Below are 20,583 nucleotides of genomic sequence, written 5' to 3'. Positions count from 1 at the left end.
CCTCTTAAAGTTGAGGTACTACTTAGTGGTGAACCCACTAGGGATTGGGGTTTTGTACCTCCTCCCTTCTCCACGGAGGATAGCTATGTGATACACCTAGGAATATGGTACAGGCATACCTTGGAGATATTGTGGGTTCAGTAACAGACTATTGCAATAAAATGAATATTGCAATATAATGAGTTACATGAATTTTGGGGTTTCCCAGTGCATATAAAAGTTATGTTTATACCACACTGTAGTCTATTAAGTGTGCGATATTATTTTCTAAAATGTATATATCTTAATTAAAGATACTTTGTTGCTAAAAAATGCTAACCATTATCTGAGTCTTCAGTGAGTTGCAATCTTTTTGCTTGCAGTGGAACTTACTTTGATGTTGATGGTTGCTGACTGATTGATCAGAGTGTAGTTGCTAAAGGTTGGGGTGGCTGTGTCAATTTCTTAAAATAAGATAATGAAGTTTGTTGCATTGATTGACTCTTACTTTCACTTGTTTATTTAGAGGTCATTTCAGTGTTATTAATTAGCTTAATTCCAATATTGTCATGTCCCAGGGAATAGGGAAGTTGAAGGAGACAGACAGACAGACAGATGGGGAGTGGTCAGTTGGTGGAGTTGTCAGAATACACACAACATTTATCAATTAAGTTAGCAGTTTTATATGGGTGTGGTTTGTGGTGCCCCCAAACAATTGCAATAGAAACATCAAAGATCAACATAACAAATATAATAATAATGAAACAGTTTGAAATATTGCAAGAATTAGCAAAATGTGATACAGAGACATGATGTGAGTCTGTGCTGTTGGAAAAATGACACAGATAGACTTGTTTTACTGCAGGGCTGCCCCAAACTTTCAATTTCTAAACAACAACAACAACAACACAAAAAAACAAAAACAAAAACAAAACACAGTATCTGTGAAGTGCAATAAAGTGAAGTGCAATAAATTGAGGTATGCCTGTATAACTGAGTTCAGGAATGAGGAAGTTTTGCCTCTACTAGGTAGAGGGGAAAGGGAGATGACTCTTTCTTTTCCCCTTTCACACTCTTTAGCTCATTAAAACCCCATGAGGTTCCCCAGAGACAAATTATTTATATCTTGGATTTATGTTAAAGTCTAAAGTTTCACCAAAACCTTATTTTAAATGAGCCAATGAGTCATTGGTTTATTTGACTCAGCAGCCAATAAAGGGATTGCTTCATCATTTCAAAGTGCCTACGTTCTTCAGCCCTAGGCTGCCACATGGCTAGAAACAGCCAGGAAACGCCTCATCTCCCACATGCCTGAATGCTGAGTCATCATGTCCCCTGGTTCCCTGGAAGTTTCCAGAGAAGCAAGATGCACAGTCCTTGAGATGGTCGTCCATAAAGCCAATTCAGCCTCCAATGCATATAGAATAAGGATGTTAAATCACATGACCCCTAAGGTTCCTTCCACCTTTAAATTTAATAATCCAAATCTCTACCAAAATGCTCTGTTGCACTAAGTAGAATCAGTCAGTAAGAGTAGAGACTTGCCATTCTCTCTAATCTTTTTAAAGAAGCCTGTTTCTTTTCAGAAGCCCGATGATGTCTGGTTTCCAATGATTTCCTGTTATATAGATGAAAATGGAAACCATTTAGAATTCTTTACATTATCATTAAATAATTTCTTTAGCAGCAAAGCTCTGGGCTTCCACATCCACTTCATCTTTTTATTTGTTATCTCCACCATTGCCCTCAAACAATGCTGACAGTATGAACCCAAAGAGAAATTCCTCTTGGTCTCCATGCTGCTGCTTAGGGAGGTTGCCAAGTATTCTTTTAGCTTTTGTTAAACCTCAAAATGCCATGAGTACTACATCAATTTAGAACATTGGTATCAACATATCAGCCTGAGCGGATGTACACTTTGCAGATACCTATTATAAAAGAAATTTTTAGGGTAAATTACAAGTGGAAATTTACAAAATATATTGAAGCTCTTTGTACTCTAAGTCCAGGACCCTTTCCTCTGCATAGGACTACCCTTATTGGACCTTGATGCTTAATGGATCAGTGAATGAAGTAGAACTTCTCTAGATCTATCTGCAGGAAGGTCCTACTTAGAGGCTTTATCATGGCATAAAGGTGACTCTGTGTTGTCAACAGCTTTTCCACCAGAGTGTAAGCTCTGGTAGGTTCTACTAAGGTGCAAACTCTTCTGGTACGATCTACCAAGTGGTGAATTCTTCAAGTATTGTACTTGTGACAGACTATGTCAGCTCTTCAGGGACCAGACTAGCTAAGTATTGTGAGATTCATCACCAGAAAGTTGGTCACAAGGGGTGGATTTTTTTTGTTTGTTTTTGTTTTTGCAATATGTGAAGAAATGAAAATACAAACTGACCCAAGTCTTTGAATTATTGTGTTCTACAGAATACAGTTTCAGTTCCTCAAACATGACATTCCATATCCTTTCTCTATGTCTTTGCTTTGGCTTTACTCTATGTCTTTAAGGCTCTGGCCCCTCATGTCCACGCCTTATTTTGCCCTGGTTTCTTTCAAGACTCAACCTCTTTAGGAAATCTTTTTCAGTTCCCCACCCCCACCCCCCATGCCTTTCCCTCTGAGATTACACTATGTAATCTCTCTCTCTCTCCCTCTCTCTTTCTGTGTGTGTGTGTATATATATACCACCTAGCTGCCCCTAAATAAACCTGATTATCTTTTTTTTTTTGTGGGGCAATGGGGGTTAAGTGACTTGCCCAGGGTCACACATTGCCCCATTGGAGCAGCTAGGTGGCACAGTGGATAAAGCACTGGCCCTAGATTCAGGAGGACCTGAGTTCAAATCCGGCCTCAGATACTTGACACTTACTAGCTGTGTGACCCTGGGCAAGTCACTTAACCCTCATTGCCCCGCCCCCCCCAATTTTTTTAAAAATTAAAAGTGCTGGATTGATTAAAAAAACTAATTTGTACATATTATGTAGAATAAATATATTGCTTAACCTTATTTTTTTTTAATTGGCTTACCACAGATGACTGGGGCATGGGGAAAGGGAGGAGGGGGAAGTATATTGAGAAATGACTGTGATGGGGAAAAAAGATATACATGAAAGTAAAAAAAACAAGAACAGATGGGGTAAGACTGGAAAAAAACATCTTTTGTCTGTTTTCTTTATAGAAAAATTACACACTCATGATGTTGGCCTCCTGCTCTCTTTAGATTTTCTGAAAAACACTAATGCAGAGTAATACTTTTCCATGCTCCACACATATATGACTGGGATGGAAGTAATTTATAGCAGACAAGACTTTGCTACAGTCTTTCATTAAAAAAAGTTTTTAAAGGGGCAGCTAGGTGGCGCAGTGGATAAAGCACTGGCCCTGGATTCAGGAGTACCTGAGTTCAAATCCGATTTCAGACACTTGACACTTACTAGCTGTGTGACCCTGGGCAAGTCACTTTACCCCCATTGCCCTGCAAAAAAAAAAAAAAGAAAAAAGTTTTTAAAAAAACTTTAAAATACTTTAAAGTAAACTTGAAATACTCTAAAGCTTATATTTTCTACACTTAAAAGTTATTTTTTTCCAATCAACCTGGATTACTGTATAGACAAGTAGGATGGAATTAAAGTGAAGACATCATGACAATGAATGGATCACTTATGTATATACAAAGTGGAATCAGTTCAATATACCTTTTCACACCATGTACCTGTAAAATGAAACTTACCAAAAAAAACAAAAAAGAAAGAAACAACACTGAGGGTAAAAGCAATTGAAGGAGGTGGGCAACAATAATATTTTAAGACACAGCTTTTTTTTTTTTTCTTAAGGAGGATAGGGAACAGAAGGGGTATAGTGCAGAAATGTGATTTTTATCAATTTATGGGACTCTGGTATGGAAATCCTTTCTACCAATTCACACAATCAGTTTATGTATCATCTATTACTGTTGCTGCTTAAGGGAATGAGAGGTTAAATGACTTGACCTAAATGTGTTTAAAATTAATTCTCAAATTACTTTCATGTATACTGGTTTAATTTTCCAGATAACATAGATATTTGAAATATTTGCTTATTCAAAAACACTATTTACAAAGGAATAAGTTAAGGATTAGTTCAGAATTATAGGACATTAGAGCTATAAGTAAACCTAGAAATCAACTGTTCTAGTTTCTTCATTTAATAGATAGAGAAAATGAGGCTTAATAGATAGAGGAAATGAATTATTCATGGTCACATAATAATTTAGTGGCAAAGTCCATAACATAACTCATATCTCCAGACTTATATCCTGAGGAATGGTCCACTACCCTATATTACTTTTTCTGGTGGATGAGTTCTAAATATTATCCATATTATTATTGTATCTTACCATTACAAAAATGCTCTTACCTTTCTAAGTATTTTCAGTTGTGTCTGACTCTTTGTGACTCCATTTGGGGTTTTCTTGGCAAAGATATGGGAGTGGTTTGCTATTTCCTTCTCCAGTTCATTTTACCAGTGAGAAAACTGAGGCAAACAGGGTTAAGTGATGCTCAGGGTCACACAGATAGTTAAGTGTCTAAGGCCAGATTTGAACTCAGGAAGATCAGTCTTCTTGACTACAGGTCTGGCACTCTATCCACTGTACTACTTAGCTGCACCATGCTATGCTATGCTATCTGTGCTGTGCTATACAAACATATATACATGTATGTGTGTATACATATACAAACACATTTATACACATATATGTGCATGTGTGTGTGATATGCAAAGAGAAATCAAATGCAGAAGAAGTTGGCCAATCCAATTTCTGAAGTGGCAGGGATACCACCACTATAATCCTAACAACTTTTCTCAAGGAAAATTGAAGAGACTAACTTTTACATACACCAACAAAATTCTGTGTGTGTGTGTGCATGCATGTACAAGTACGTGTGTGTATTTAGCTATGTTGGGAATAAAAGAAGAATCAAAGAAGAGGTAAAAGTGCTATCTGGTTGGACATGATGATAATAACAAACAACAATACTCAGCTCTTACTTTGATTTATTTTCTCTCCCATGGAGATTGATCTTTGAACTGGGGAGGCTAGAACAAATATGGTTAACAGTAAAGGAAAACTCAAGATAAGGAAGAGGACAGTAAAATGACATGAGTTTCAATATTTTTAGGACTGTTATTATGTCAATGGCTTCAACAAATTATTAGTGACTGGAGGATTTTTTATAATAAAATATGTATATGAGTGGTGAGAGATTTAGAACTAGAAGAGACTTTAGAGGTCATCTAGTTCAATCCATTTTGCTGATGAGGAAACTGAGACTTAGAGCAGTTAGTGATTTATCAAAGGTCAGGTTTTAGAGCTCAAGTTTTCTGATGCCAAATCCTATGCTTTTTCCACTCCACCATGCTACCAGCTTCTAATCTTTAGTGTGTGGCAAAGCATTAGCTGTTAAAATAATGTAACTGGGTGAAAGATGACAAACGATATGTATTTTTTAAAATGTACTTAGCAAATAAAAGAGAGTCATTATGGTGTCAATAAATGGCAAGTTGGACTTGGAATCATGAAAGTCTGGGTTCAAGTCTTGCTTCTACATATTGGCTGTGTGATCCTGGGCTATTCACTTTCCCTTCTCATTAGACTCTATCTTGCAGGTAAAGGTGCAGTTATTTGCTTGTAGAAGAAGTTCCTCACCAGGAGTTCCCTAGCCAATAAAATCATAGGCACAACAAAAAATAAGATAAATAAATACAATAGAAAACATTTTTTCTTTATAATCAATCTTAAGTATTTGTATTCCTAGTTTCCATAAGATTTTTGAGATTCACAGATATTACATTTAAAGCCATAATTAATTTCTAACCTCTATCAACATTCTTTTATCTCTAGTGCAGACATTAAAAAACAAGTAATTCACTTATGAATGAAGAAAACATACCAGTGAACTCTTTGTAAAGACATATACAGAATAAATTTCCACATGTGCATGTGCCCAGAACATTTTGGATTTTTAAACAGAATAACAAGTTCTAGAGGATGTAAAACAGCTAAAATCTTTCATGCTCAAAGACATATTTTGAATGTTCCATTTAAAAAGATAGTTTATGATTCAGACAGTTTTCTTTGAAGTGCAGCAAATGAGGGAGAAAATAACATCCATTTTCATTTTGGACACACAGCTCTACAATGTCAGCACTTAGTCAAAAAGAAGCCAGCACAGAGAAATTAAAGTCTGCTTATTTCCTTACATGTAACATTAATTTGACTGGATGTGAAATCACTTTCTGCTAATCCAACAGCATAAAAGTTATGAATTAACACTCTACTATGCTAACACACCATCTGAAACTGACAGCTCCTGACAAGTGACTATTAGTGAAAAGACTAATGCTGTCTAATTGTTATATTGGTGCGGGTAAACAAACAGGCATTTCATATACCAATTTAAATGGACTTTTTTGATGACTACATTTATTTATTTACAAAGACTCAAGTTTTCAGTACTGATGTCAATAGGTACTTTTTTCATCCTTGTCCAATTTTTTCATTGTAATGCTTTGAAAAATGCATCAGCTTCGCATCCATCTTTCACATTTCAAAAGCAAAATGTAAAAGTTATTAATTTTAAAATAATGATTTAATTTCTTTAAGCTTGCATGAGCAGAAGGGAGGGAATATCAGACCAAACATATCTAGCCTTCATGGACTAATAATAATAGTTAGCATTTTTAGGTTTGTGAAGTACTTCATATCTGTTATCTAATTTGATCCTAACAACAATACTGTGTGGTAGGTATTTTGAGGATAAGTGACTTGCTTAGGATTACATGAGTAAGAAGTACCTGATATAGGATTTTTTTTTTTTTGGTGAGGCAATTGGGGTTAAATGACTTGCCCAGGGTCACACAGTAAGTTTTAAGTGTCTGAAGCCAGATTTGAACTCAGGTCCTCCTGAATCCAGGGCCAGTGCTCTATCCACTGCGCCACCTAGCTTCCCATTTAATTAACTACACTTATTGCTGTGAAAAATACACCTGCTTTGGTGACTTGGGCTTCTCTGCTTCCTTCTGAGATTGGGTAATATGAATGAAGGGATCATTTGTATATTTTATCCCAGTGATTTCTGTTCATGGAAAATTTACCATTCAATAGAGCTATCAACAAGTATTTTTTAATCGCTTCTGATAGTATGTGCCAGACAGTGTGCTCAGGACATATAAGAAAAAAAAAGTAACAGTCTCTGCTCTCAGGGAGATTAGATCTTACTGGTGGTGGTGGTGGGTGGGTGGGTTTGGGTAGGGTGGGGTGGTAGAATTCCATAGGAATAGATATTAGAAATTCTTACAAGAATAGATAGTACAAAGGAATAGGCATCATATCCTTTTTGAAGGTGGGAAAATATGAAAGCTTGCAATCTAGTTGCCTACTCATAATTTTTTTTTTGCTTTTAAGTGATAATTTACATAGTTTCTCTATTTTTGTTTGTTTGGTTTTTTTGGTTGAGGTGTTTGGGGTTAAGTGACTTGCCTAGGGTCACACAGCTACTGATTGCTAATTGTCTGAAGTCGGATTTGAACTCAGGTCCTCCTGAATCCAGGGCCGGTACTTTATCCACTGTGCCACCTAGCTACCTCCAGTTTCTCTCTTTTTCATTCAATTTTCATTCAACTTTATTTTTTATGCCACTAACAAAATACTTTTCCCCACAAAGTCAATGTAAGCTATTTTAATGCCAAAGTAAAGATAAATTTAACAATAGACATTTAAGGGTAGAACATTGTTTGATGTCCCATCTCTTTAGATATGTTTATTAAATATGTAAGGAAATTCTAATTTTTAGGAACACTCAATATATGTTTCAAATTTATAAAATGAAAGAGGAAGACATTTTGTCTAACCTTCGTATTTATTTATATTTATATAACCTTTATATAACTCGAGGCCCTGAAAAACTAACTTCTCTTCTGAGCTACATATGTATGTATCTAATTACTACCTAGACTTCTCCAATTGGATGTCTACTGATATCTCAAATAAGTCCACAGTCCATGTAATCATAATTTAACTTATATTTTCCCCCAAAACCTGCTCTTCCTCTAGATTTTCATGTTTCTATTAATTTGTCACTGGGGCTCCAAATCTTCATGTCATGATTTTTGACTCTTTTCCTCATCTCCCAGATAAAAAATGTTGGCGATTCATTTTACAGAATCATAGAATTTCATTTAGAAGCAATCTCAGAGGTCTTGTAGTCAATTTATCCCTTAACAGAAATCCCCTCACCATAATCCCTGAAAAGGGATCATCCAATATCAGTGAAAGGACAGCCAGCAATGAGGAATCTGCTGCCTCCTTTCCACTCTTCATTAGTCCTAGTAGTTGGGAAGTTTTTCATTGTACCAAACCTAAATCTGCTGCTATGTAACTTTAAAGTATGGCTTTTACTTCTGCCTGTTGGACTACGCAGAAGCCAAATCTTATCATTTCTACCATCACAACATCTCTCATGTATGTCACCCTCCTCTCCTTTTATACAATCACCAAACTAATTCAGACCCTTACCACCTTTCACCTGGACTATTGCAATATTATTCTAGCTGGTCTCCCTGACACAAGTCTCTCCTCACTCCAATCCATCTTACCTATAGCTGCCAAAATAACTTTTCTAAATTGTAGGTCTGACCATGTCACCAGTGCCACTCCCCATTTAGAAAACTCCAGTTGCTCCCTAGAGCAAATATTAATTTCTCTGTTTGGCTTTCAAAGTCCTTTATAACCTGCCTTCTTCCTAGTTTTCTCATCTTCTTACACATTTCTCCCCTCCACACATTCAACAGTAAAAACTAAAATGGTCTATCTGACATTGCCTTCTCCTGTATCCAGTCCTTTGCCCTGAATGTCCCCTATTCTTGGAATGATCTCCCTCCTCACCCAGAATCCCTGACTTCAAAACACGGGTCAACTCTTATTTTTTACAGGAAGGCTTTCTTTATCTTTCCAGCTTCTCAAACTTTTCCCTCCAAGAATACTTGAACCTTCTCTGAATTTATCTTGTGTGTACCTATTTGTACCTATTTGTGTATTTGTCTTCCCTTGTTAGAATGTAAGCTCTGATGGCAGAAAGTGAAAAGGAATTAAAAACCTCTTGATGAGGGTGAAAGAGTGTAAAAGTTGACTTGAAGCTTAACATCAAAAAACCTAAGATCTTGGTAATTGGTCCTATCACTTCCTAGCAAATAGAGGGAGGAGAAATGGAAGCAGTGTCAGATTTTACATTCTTGGGCTCAAAAATCACTTAGAATGTGACTTCAGCCATGAAATTAAAAAATGTTTGCTCCTTGGAAGGAAACCAATGGCAAATCTGGAAAGCATACTAAAAAGCAGAGACCTCACCTTGGTGACAAAGGTCCCTATAGTCAAAGCTATGATTTTCCAGTAGTAATATATGGCTGTGAAATTTGGACTATAAGGAAAATGAGCACTGAACAATCAACACTTTTGAATTGTGGAGCTGAAGAAGGCTTTTCAGAGTTCCTTGGACAGAAAGGAGATCAAATCAGTCAATACTTAAAGAAATTAATTCAGACTATTCACTGGAAGGTCAAATATTGAAGCTGAAGCTAAAATACTTTGGTCACATAATGAGAAGACAGGACTCATTGGAAAAGACCCTGATGTTGGGAAAGATTGAAGGCAGAAGGAAAAGGGGATGGTGGAGTATGAGATTGATTGATAAAATCATGAAAACGTGAACAAGAACTTGGAGAGACTTTGAGAGATAGTAGAGGATAGAAAGGCCTGGAGTGACATGGGCTATATGGTCACGGAATCAGACAGAGTGACTGAATGACTAAACAACAAGGGTCTTGAAGGCAGGAACTGTTTTTACTTTTTCTTTGTATCCTCGGTGCTCAGTCCAGAGTCTGTCAAGTAGTAAGTGCTCAATAAATGCTTGTTGATTGATTCCATTTAGACATGATAGCCTTTCAAATAATTGAAAGGAGCTATCACACCTCTTTTGAGTCTGCTCTAGGCTAAACATCTCCAAATTAATTAAACTGATTGACATAGGACATGGTTTCCAGCCCCCAATCATCTTTTTTTTGCTTCTACCTATATATCTGGGGCAGCTAAGTGACACAATAGATAGAGCACTGGCCCTGAAGTTGGGAGGACCTGAATTCAAATCTAACCTCAGACACTTACTAGCTGTATGACTCTGGGCACTTAACCTCAATTGACTTAAACATTCAGGGCCATCTCCAGTCATCCTGATCTATATTTTACCACTGGACTTGCCTCTGGAGGAGAGAATGATGTTGGTGACCTTGCACAGCCGTCTCTCACTTAAATCCAATTCACTGCAAGTCATGACATCACGCTGATGTCATGGTCCTTTTTGAGAACAAAGGCCAAATAACAACAACAACAATATCCCTACTTATTGATTTAGTACAGGGTTTTTATTACCTTTTGGTTGCACCATTGCAATGGCTTCCTAAAGGGCACCCTCCACTCATCTATCTCTACCTTAAAATTATCCTCAGGGGCAGCTAGGTGGCACAGTGGATAGAGCACCGGCCCTGGAGTCAGGAGTACCTGAGTTCAAATTCGGCCTCAGACATTTGACACTTACTAGCTGTGTGACCCTGGGCAAGTCACTTAACCCCCATTGCCTCACCAAAAAAACCCAAAAAACCCCCCAAAACCCCCAGAAATTATCCTCAGGATGCTACAAGCTTGACTAATCTTCCTTATGTATATACAGAGTTTTCATTCTTCTAATAAGAACCTTTTAATGGTCTACTGAATGAACGTTTCTCCTAAACCTGGTATCCATTCCATCTGGAACCATGAATCAACATTCCTTTGAAGGCTTATTATACAATGCTCTCCTTGATGTATTGTTTTGGCCAAACTGTTCCATGAACATGCCCTTCCCCTTCCCACACTGTGCTCGTGTGGTTCCCTACATGGTTCTTGGACCATGGTATGTATTTAATAGATATAATATAATTAATAGATGCTTCCTAGTTGATTAATCTGAGATATTCTCACTCTCTACCTAACTTTTAAGATTTGTCTTGGATGCTATAAATTCCATGAAGCCTTCCTTTATTTCTCAAGTCAGAAATGCTATTTTCTTCCTCTGAACAGTTATTACAACTTTTAACTCTCTTATATACTTGTACTCTTCTCTTTTGCATCATAGTTATTTGTCAGTCAATAGAAACTTATTAAATGCCTATAATAACTAATATTTATGTAGCACTTATAATATTCTAAGTGCTTTATAATTATTATTTCACAATCTTTACATTACAAAAACCACAGGAGGTAGGTGCTATTATTATCCCATTTTATAGATGAGGAAACTGAGGAAAACAGGGATTAAGTAACTTTCCCAGGGTCACATAGCCAGAAGTCTCTGAGGCCTACTTTGAACTCAGATCTTCTTGGCTCCATGCCAGGCCTTCTATCCACTATGGTTCTTAACACTTATTATGCTGGGCACTGTGCTAAGTGCTGGTGATTAAAGAAAGGCAAAAGATACTACCCTCTCTCATGGAACTCACATTCTAATTTGTGCATCTGTCATCTCCACTATTATATTATATGCATCTGGAACGCAGGAAGTCTATGTTATTTAATCTTGTCCCTCCCTTATAGAGCATAACAGAGTTCTTTGTAAGAAGTAGTTATTTAGTTTTTTGAATTTGAATTGGAAGCAGAAGATTTAAATTCACTATCTACTAGCAAGGTGTGACATTTCATCCTTGCTCAGTTAGATATTATAAAAGGTCATTGCTAGAATATCTCATTATGAAAAGTATGAGCAGTGGGAGAATTTAGAAGCAATGTCCCTGCCCTCAAAGAAACTATATTCTAATAGGGGAGTAAGAAACTAATACAGGCAGATAAAATATGAGTGCATTTGAGAATTACTTGAGGAAGATAAGGATTAAAATTTCATGGAGAAAGTGCTTTCTGAGTTGAGCTCAAAAGGACGGTTACAAAAAATGAGCCTTCTTTCAAAAGCTTTAGGAGCACTTGAAGGTGAGGAAATAATATAGTGTAGACCATAGCTTCTTAAACTGTGAGTCACGACTCCATATGGGGTCATTTAACTGAATGCGGGGGAGTCATGAAAAATTTGGCAATATCCCTATTTTATAGACCTATGTACCCGGGGTCATGTAAAAAATCTTTGGCAAAAAAGGGGTAGCCAGTAGAAAAAGTTTAAGAAGCCCTGATGTAGACAACCTTTTGAAGAAACTTAGAAGAAAAGGAAGGAGAGAAATACTACAGCAGCTGCATTAGCTAGGGGAGTCAAGAGAAAAGTGTTTGGTTTCTTTTGGGTTTGGTTTCATTTTGGGGGAGACCTGAGCTATTTTCAGGCAGAGAACTAATGGAGAGAGACAGACAGAGAGACAGAGAGAGAGAGAGAGAGAGAGAGAGAGAGAGAGAGAGAGAGAGAGAGAGAGAGAGGGAGAGAGAGACAGACAGACAGACAATGGAGGATGACTTCCAAAGGAAAGTAATAGTGCACTCTGACTTCAATATACCTTCTCAGTTGAATCACCCAGTTTCCCCTTCAAATAGTTTATGCTTCACGCAAAGTGGATTGTTCTTCTATACCCCGTCCAGTTCTACCTTCTTCCATATCTTGTGCATTTATGAAGTTTCCTGTGCCTCATACAGAATTCCTCTTTTATCTATCTATTAAAATTCTTCTTTGCCTTTAAGGATTACTAGCTCACGTAATGCCTCTGTCACGAAGCATTCTTGAAAAATTCACCTGTAGTGAGCCACAAGGCCTTAGCTAACAAGGGCCGTGAAGGCCTGCCTATGTAATGAATTTTTAACATTCTCCATTTTGTAACTTGTACCTTATTATACCACTTTGTTTTACTGGGGTGTGGTTTCTGCACATTCTATAGCTTCTTGGAGCCCTGGACTTTGATACCTGGAAGAGAGAGTAAGTTTGACAACTTGTGCAAGTCAAAATATCACCCTGTGATGTCATCAGTCCTTGTCAAAAAACTGAAGGAAGAAAAACAACCAGTTTGTATTTCTGGAATTATTTCTTTCTGTGCTTGTACAATTCTAGTGTCCTTCTACTAAAGCCTAATTACAAACTACCTAATCCTGCAGCACTATTCGGCTAGGTATAAATGCTTAACCACAACTGATCACACTGCAATATTTTACTTCCATTAAGCCATTCCTTGACATTATAAAGAGACAGGTAGAAGATTTATGATTTTTGGCAAACTCATGTTATTCATGAAAACCTGATAGCTACACTCACTCCCTTGGGTTATTACCACCTGGACAGTTACTAGTTTGAAGCAATGTCTGGCAAGCACCTGGTAAGTGAATATTCTAGTCCTTTCTGTGCTGCTATTTCCCAGAGTTTGAGAATCACAATTCTCAGGGATTATTGCATGTCTGGTACTACACCTGTTCTTACTTTCTGTCCTTTGCCTATTAAATAGCTTGATTTGATCTGCTAGTGGTGAGTGTAGTAGTATTTGGCTCAAGTCCTGATTCCTGAGAAATATTGGCAGGACAGCTATGCTTCTCTGTCCTAACATAAAATAATTCCCTTATTGAATCTTTCATATTACTTTATTTGATCCCTTTAATGCATGTAATTATTTGCTAAATTGTATTATAGTGTTTAGGATATGTGTGTATGTGCTCATTATCTTTTCCTTGAAGGAAGAAACAATTTTATTTTATTGTTTTGGTGGGGCAATGAGGGTTAAGTGACTTGCCCAGGGTCACACAGCTAGTTAAGTGTCAAATGTCTGAGGTCAGATTTGAGCTCAGGTCCTCCTGAATCTAGGGCTGGTGTTTTTTTCACTTTGCCACCTGGCTGCCTTCAACAATTTTATTTTTTGTCATTATATATAACAGGAACTTAATAAATATTTGTCAGATTGAATGAAAAATAAAAATAAGCTCCCAATAAGTATAATTGTGCTTAATTATGATACTACTCTTCTTACTCTTGGACTGGAAGTAATATTTACCTGTATCTCACTGAAACTTATTCTATTGGAAACATATTTTCCTCATAGGAATTCATGTTCAATTTTGTGATTTATACTAGTGGGAAGGTAGAACTTACTGTATAAAAAATAAACTTCAGGAAATTCTTTGAGGGCAAAGACCATACTATACTCCTTTCTGTCCTCAACAATGTCTTGCACATAGTAAGTGCTCCATGACTGAATTTGTTGAATGAATATTTTGGGAACCTAGCTATTCAGTTAAGTTAAGGATATACATTTTTCAACTCTTAAGTTTAACCATGGTTATTCTAAGCTACCACATTTTTTTTTTTTTGCAGGGCAATGGGGGTTAAGTGACTTGCCCAGGGTCACACAGCTAGTAAGTGTCAAGTGTCTGAGGCCAGACTTGAACTCAGATATTCCTGAATCCAGGGCCGGTGCTTTGTCCACTGTGCCACCTAGCCACCCCCTAAGCTACCACATTTTTAAGATTACATAATCAACAAGTTTAGATGTTTCAAAAATGACATATTAGTAATATGTTCTTTTAATTTTAGGTGGTGGTTCAAGCATATTCTACCAAGCTAAATAAAATTTGTCTTCCCAAAAGATTCCTATTTCAACAATAGAATATTATTCTATTGCATGCTGCCATTATTTTTCTTTTTAAAATTTTATGTTTAATTGATAGAATAAAACAAACATTTCTGTAATATTGTATAATAAAAAAGATGATTGTACATGAAACTACAAATCTACTATGCACAACTTGCTATTACTTTCAAATATACATCAAAGTTATCATGTATTTTTTTCTTTTTTTCTTTCTTTCTACCCCCATCCTAGAGACAGCTGCCATTATACATAAATAGGTATATATACACATATATACATATATATGTAAAAATATTTACACACTTCTATTTATCAGTTCTTTTTCTGGATGCAGATCAAATCTTTCTTCACATATCGTTTAGACATACCACATACCATAACCTGTTCAGCCATTCCCTAATTGATTGGCATCTGTAAATTCCAGTTCTTTGCCACCCCAAAGAGAGCTGCTATAAACATTTTAGAACATATAAGTTCTTTTCCTTTTCCCTAATCATTTGAAATAGACCAAGTATTGACATTGCTGGGTCAAGGGGTATAGGTGGTTTAATTACTCTTTGGGTATAATTCTAGATTGCTTTCCAAAATGGTCAGATCATTTTATAATTCCACCAATAATGAATTACTTCCCCAAGTTTTCCACATCTTCTCTAACATTTGTCACTTTCCTTTTCTGTCATTTTAGCCAATCTGGTCAGTGTAAAATGATACCTAAAGATTATTTTAATCTGAATTTCTCTAATCAACAATGATCTAGAACATTTTATATGACTACAAATTGTTTATTTTTTCAATGGAAAACTACCTGTTGATATCCTTTGACCATTTATCAATTAGGGAATGAAACATAATTATTTTAAAAGAGAAACCCCCCCCCCAAATATTAAGAAAATAATGCCCATCTTCAATTTCTTTTTAAATTTTAAAATTTATTTTGTTTGGAATAAAGCAAGAATTTCCATAAAAGTATAATAAAAATGATTGCACATGAAAGTGCAAATCTCTTAGGTACAACTTGATATTCCTTTTAAATATGTAATAAAGTTATCATGTAAATTTCTTTTCTTTCTTCCCTCCTCTTTACTCACTTAAAATATAGATAATGATACTGACATTCAGGTCCTGCTCTGATACCTAATTCTTGTTTAGAAATGACCCTTCCTCTCCATTCACACAGCCACCACGGTAGAACATCACCTCTCAGTTGAACTATTGTGACAGCATCTGTATTGGCCTCTGTGCCTCCAGTCATTCCCTTCTGCAATCCATCACACAGCTGCCAAATTAATATTGGTGAAGTGGAGGTTTAAGCATCTCTTTTACCTGCTCATGGATTTTCAGTGAGTCCATATTATCTCTAGAATAAAACAAAAATGCCTTTTGTTTGGCATTAAAAGCCCTTCACAACCTGCTTTCAATCTACCAAATGAGTTAAAATTATTCCTCCTCTCATAGACTAGCTTCCTTGATCCCTGAATGTGGCATTCTTTCACCTTCTTTTTCTTGAAATGAACTGCCTAGAATGCTATTCTTCCTCACTTCCATTGCTTGGAAACTCTTATATCCTTCAAGGTTCAGTTCCAATTCAGTGCCAATTCCTACATAAGGCCTTTACCAGTATCTCCATTCTTTCCTACCTCCTTAGTCCCTCCCCTCACCAATTACATTGACTTATCTGGATAAATGTTTTCCCCCTGAATAGAATGTATAACCCTTGAAGACATGTAATGTTATTTTTTTACTTGGAATCCTCAGCACTGAGTGCAGAGCATGGCACTAAAAGTGCCATGTCTGATACTTTATACATTGGTTGAACTAAATTCTTTAAGGCCATGTCAGTGTATTTACTTCAGAATGGATCTACAGAAAAATCCCAAACCATGCGTATTGGGTTCTTTACAAATAGATATTAGTAAATCAAAAAACATTTTTAAAGTGCTGATGCTGTCCTAGATTCTATATCAACTGGATATCATTGAAACAAGACAATCTTTTTAGTCCCTTTCTAATCAATTTGCTGGAATGTAGGTGGCTCAATGGATAGAGCTCTGGGTCTGGAGTCAGGAAGACCTGAATTCAAATATGGCCTCAGGTACTTACTAATTGTGTGATCCTAGGCAAGTCACTTAACCTCCATCTGCCTTAATCCAACAGAAAAGGAATGGCAAAACACTCCAGTATCTTTGCCAAGAAAACCCCATAGATAGCATTGGTGTACTGTGGTCCATGGGGTCAGGAAGAGTTGGACATGACTGAACAACTGAACAACAACAAATCAATATGCTATCTTATTTACTATAATGACTAGTCCATACCTTTTTGCACTAACCTCCTAATGCATCCTTCACTCTATCCTCTCAGATAAGAGCCTCATACTTCATTGATAAAATTGAGGACATTTGCCAAGAATTTTCTTCTCTCCCTATCTCAGATATCTTCCCCTGTTATCTCTCCCTTCACTCCTTTCTCTGATGAAGATATGGGCAAGGCAACTCTGACTACATGCATCCTTGCTCTTATCTCTTCCCCTCTTCTCCAATAGATTTCTCTCATTGTCATCAGCATTCTCTCTATCACTAATCTTCAACATCTCCCTTTTTACTGACTTCTCTGTGCCTACAAAGATTCCCATGTCTCCCTCATCCTTAAAAAAATACTTGATTAATCCAACCATCCCTTGTTCTCCTTCTATTTCTCTCCTCCCTTTCTCATCTAAATTCTTTGAAAAGGTAATTTAGACTTTTTTTTTGGTGAGGCAATTGGGGTTAAGTGACTTGCCTAGGGTCACACAACTAATGAGTGTTAAGTGTCTGAGGCTGGATTTGAACTCAGGTCCTCTTGACTTCAGGGCCAGTGCTCTATCCATTGCTCCACCTAGCTGCCCCATAATTTAGACTTAATACCTCCTCTTCTCCTTTCACTTTCTTCTAAACTCTCTGCAGTATGGCTTCCAACCTTATTATTTAAGCAAGCTTCCTTCTCTAAAGTTATCAATGATCTCTTCACTGCTAAATCTAATGGACTTTTCTCAATCTTTATCCTTCTTCACTTCTCTGCACCCTTTAATGCTGATCACCTCCTCCTCTTGGATACACTCTTCTCTTCAGGTTTTTGTGACATTGCTCTCTCCTGGTTCTCTTCCTACCTCTTTCACCATTTTTCCTTAGTTTCTTTTGCTGGATCTTCATCCATACCATGCCAAATAGCCATAAATGTCCTTCAAAACTCTGTCCTGGGCCCTCTTCTCATTTCCCTCTATATTATTTCCCTTTTTTGGATCTCATCAGCTCTCCTAGGATTAATTAGCATCTTTATACAAATGATTTCCAGATCTACATATCCAGCCCTAGTTTTTATTCCAAAGTATAGTCACATTATCAGCTGCCTCTTAGACATCTCAAACTTGTAATCTCATAGACATCTCATTTCAATATATCCCAAACAGAACATATTTTTCTTTCCCCCCAAATATATTTTCTTTCCAACTTTCCTATTACTATTTCATAACATCAACATCTTCCCAATAACCCAGGTTTGCAACCTTGATGTTTTCCTCAGATTCTCAATTTACCCCATATAGCCAGTCTCTTCTTCAGTCTTTCCTTTTCTACCTTCACAACTCCTCTTACATACCTCCTCTTCTGTCTACTCATATAGCCTCTGTCCTGGTTCAGACCCTTATCACCTACTCCCTGGACTACTGTAAGAGCCTTCTAATTGATCTGTCTGCCTCAAGTCTCTTCTAATTCCAACTCATTCCTCACTCAACTGCCAAAATATTTGTTTTTTCTTAAAACTCGGGTTTGACCACATCACTCTCCTAGTCAATAAACAGTAGCTCTATATTACTTTCAGTATCAAAAATAAAATCCTCTCATATTTAAAGTCCTTCACACCCTGGCCCCTTCTTACTTTTCTAAGCTTCTTAGACTTTATTCCTATCCATGTACTCTGCAAATAGCTACACTTGATGAATTGCTGTTCCTCCATCTCTAGAAGCTTTGCCATTATACTAGCTGTCACTCCTTGATTACTGCTACCTTCTGACTTTCCTGGCTTCCTTTAACACTCAGTTCAAATACTACCTTCTGCAGGAAGTATTTCACAGTGCATGCCTACTCCCATTTCCTTTCCTCGGATCTGCTCTGCATATATTGTTTGTACATAATCACTTACATGCTGTTTCCCCTATTAGAATGTGAGCTCCTTGAGATAAAGGATAGTGTTTTTAATCTTTCTTTTGTGTTCCAGGTGCTTAGCACAGTGCCTGGCACATTGTTGTTGTTGTTCAGTCAATTCAGTTCTGTCTGATTCTTTATGACCCCAAAGATTACTGTCCATGGAGTTTTCTTGACAAAGATAGTGAAGTAGTTTAACATTTCATTCTCTATGAATTAAGGCAAACTAGAGTTAAGTGACTTGTCTAGGATCATAGAGCTAGTAGGTGTCTGAGGCCTTATTTGAACTCAGGCCTTTCTGATTCTAGGCCCAGAACTCTGTTCATTAAACCATCAAGCTGCCCTGCCTAGGACATAATAGGTGCTTAATAAGTTTTTACTGATGGACTAGAACACAATCTTGAACAGATCCTCTTAAATTGGAACTGCTTTGAGGGTCAAAAGGGCTCATGACCAGAGGGTTAATCATCATGTAATCAATTTATATGCATATAGCAATTCATGAGAAAACTATTCTGTAACATAGAAGAACACAATTAGAGAGTATTCCCACTCCCATTCAGTTATGTGCTCTCAATGTAAGTAAAAATGTTAAGTAATAGAGCAATAGGTTGCTTGCTACCAGCATTTTGCATGTTTTAATCTACTTATGGGGCTATTTATTGAGAAATATTTTTTGTATCATTTCAGATTTTTTAAAAGATTCATTTTTTATAAGATTTTGAGTTCCAACTTTTTTTACTCCTTTCTTCCTCTCCTTCCCTAAGACAGTAAACAATTTGATAAAGGTTATATATATATATATATATATATATATATATATATATATATGCAATTATGTAAAATGTATTTCCATATTAGTCAGGTTGTAAAAGAAGAAACAGAACAAAAGAAAAAAACTATGAAAAAAATAAAGTGAAAATAGTATATTTCTATCAGTATTCAGACTCCATTAGTCCTTTCTCTGGATGTGAATAGTATTTTCCATCATGTGTCTTTTGGAATTGTCTTAGATCATTGTACTGCTGAGAAGAGCTAAGTCAATCATAAGTGATCATCTCATAATGTTGCTGTTACTGTGTACAGTGCCCTCCTGGTTCTGCTCACTTCTCTCAGCATCAGTTCCTTCAAGTTTTTCTTGTTTTTTCTGTAATATGCCTTCTCATCATTTTTATTACACGGCAGTATTCCATTAGATTCATATACTACAACTTGTTCAGCAGTTTCTCAACTGATGGGCATCCCCTCACTTTCCAATTCTTTGCCACCACAAAAAGAACTGCTATAAATATTTTTGTACTTGTAGGTCCTTTTCCTCTTTTTATGATCTCTTTGGGAGACAAACCCAGTAGTTGTATTGCAGGCTCAAAGGGTATGCACAGTTTGATTGCTCTTTGTTATGAATAGCCCATAGTTCTAAATTGCTCTCCTGTTTATTGGGAAATCTAAACCACTTTGTTTTAAGGTTGGTGACATATAAATATTCATAAAGTTACAGTTGCAATTTTCCAGTGCCCAGTTTATGGTGGCTTTTAGTGGGTGCAGGGCAAGAGAGTCCATTCCATGTCACAGGTGAGGGACAGAATAGACAAATACCATAGATAGAAAAAATCATGATAAGTCAGACGAGAGACTGGCACAGAACAAACATGTAAGTAGCAGAACAAATGAGCTAGAGGAGTTCAGATGTTGCCATTAGGGTGCTTACAAGGGGATCTAAGGACCCAAGAAGTAAGAATGGAGCTTGGCATACACTAAGTGAAGTCAAAGACAAAAAAGGGAGTTTCCCATGTACCAAAAT

This window comes from Dromiciops gliroides, chromosome 3 (genome assembly GCF_019393635.1).
Source record: "Dromiciops gliroides isolate mDroGli1 chromosome 3, mDroGli1.pri, whole genome shotgun sequence".
Lineage (NCBI taxonomy): Eukaryota > Metazoa > Chordata > Mammalia > Microbiotheria > Microbiotheriidae > Dromiciops > Dromiciops gliroides.
Note: the sequence above shows the minus strand (reverse complement) of the source record.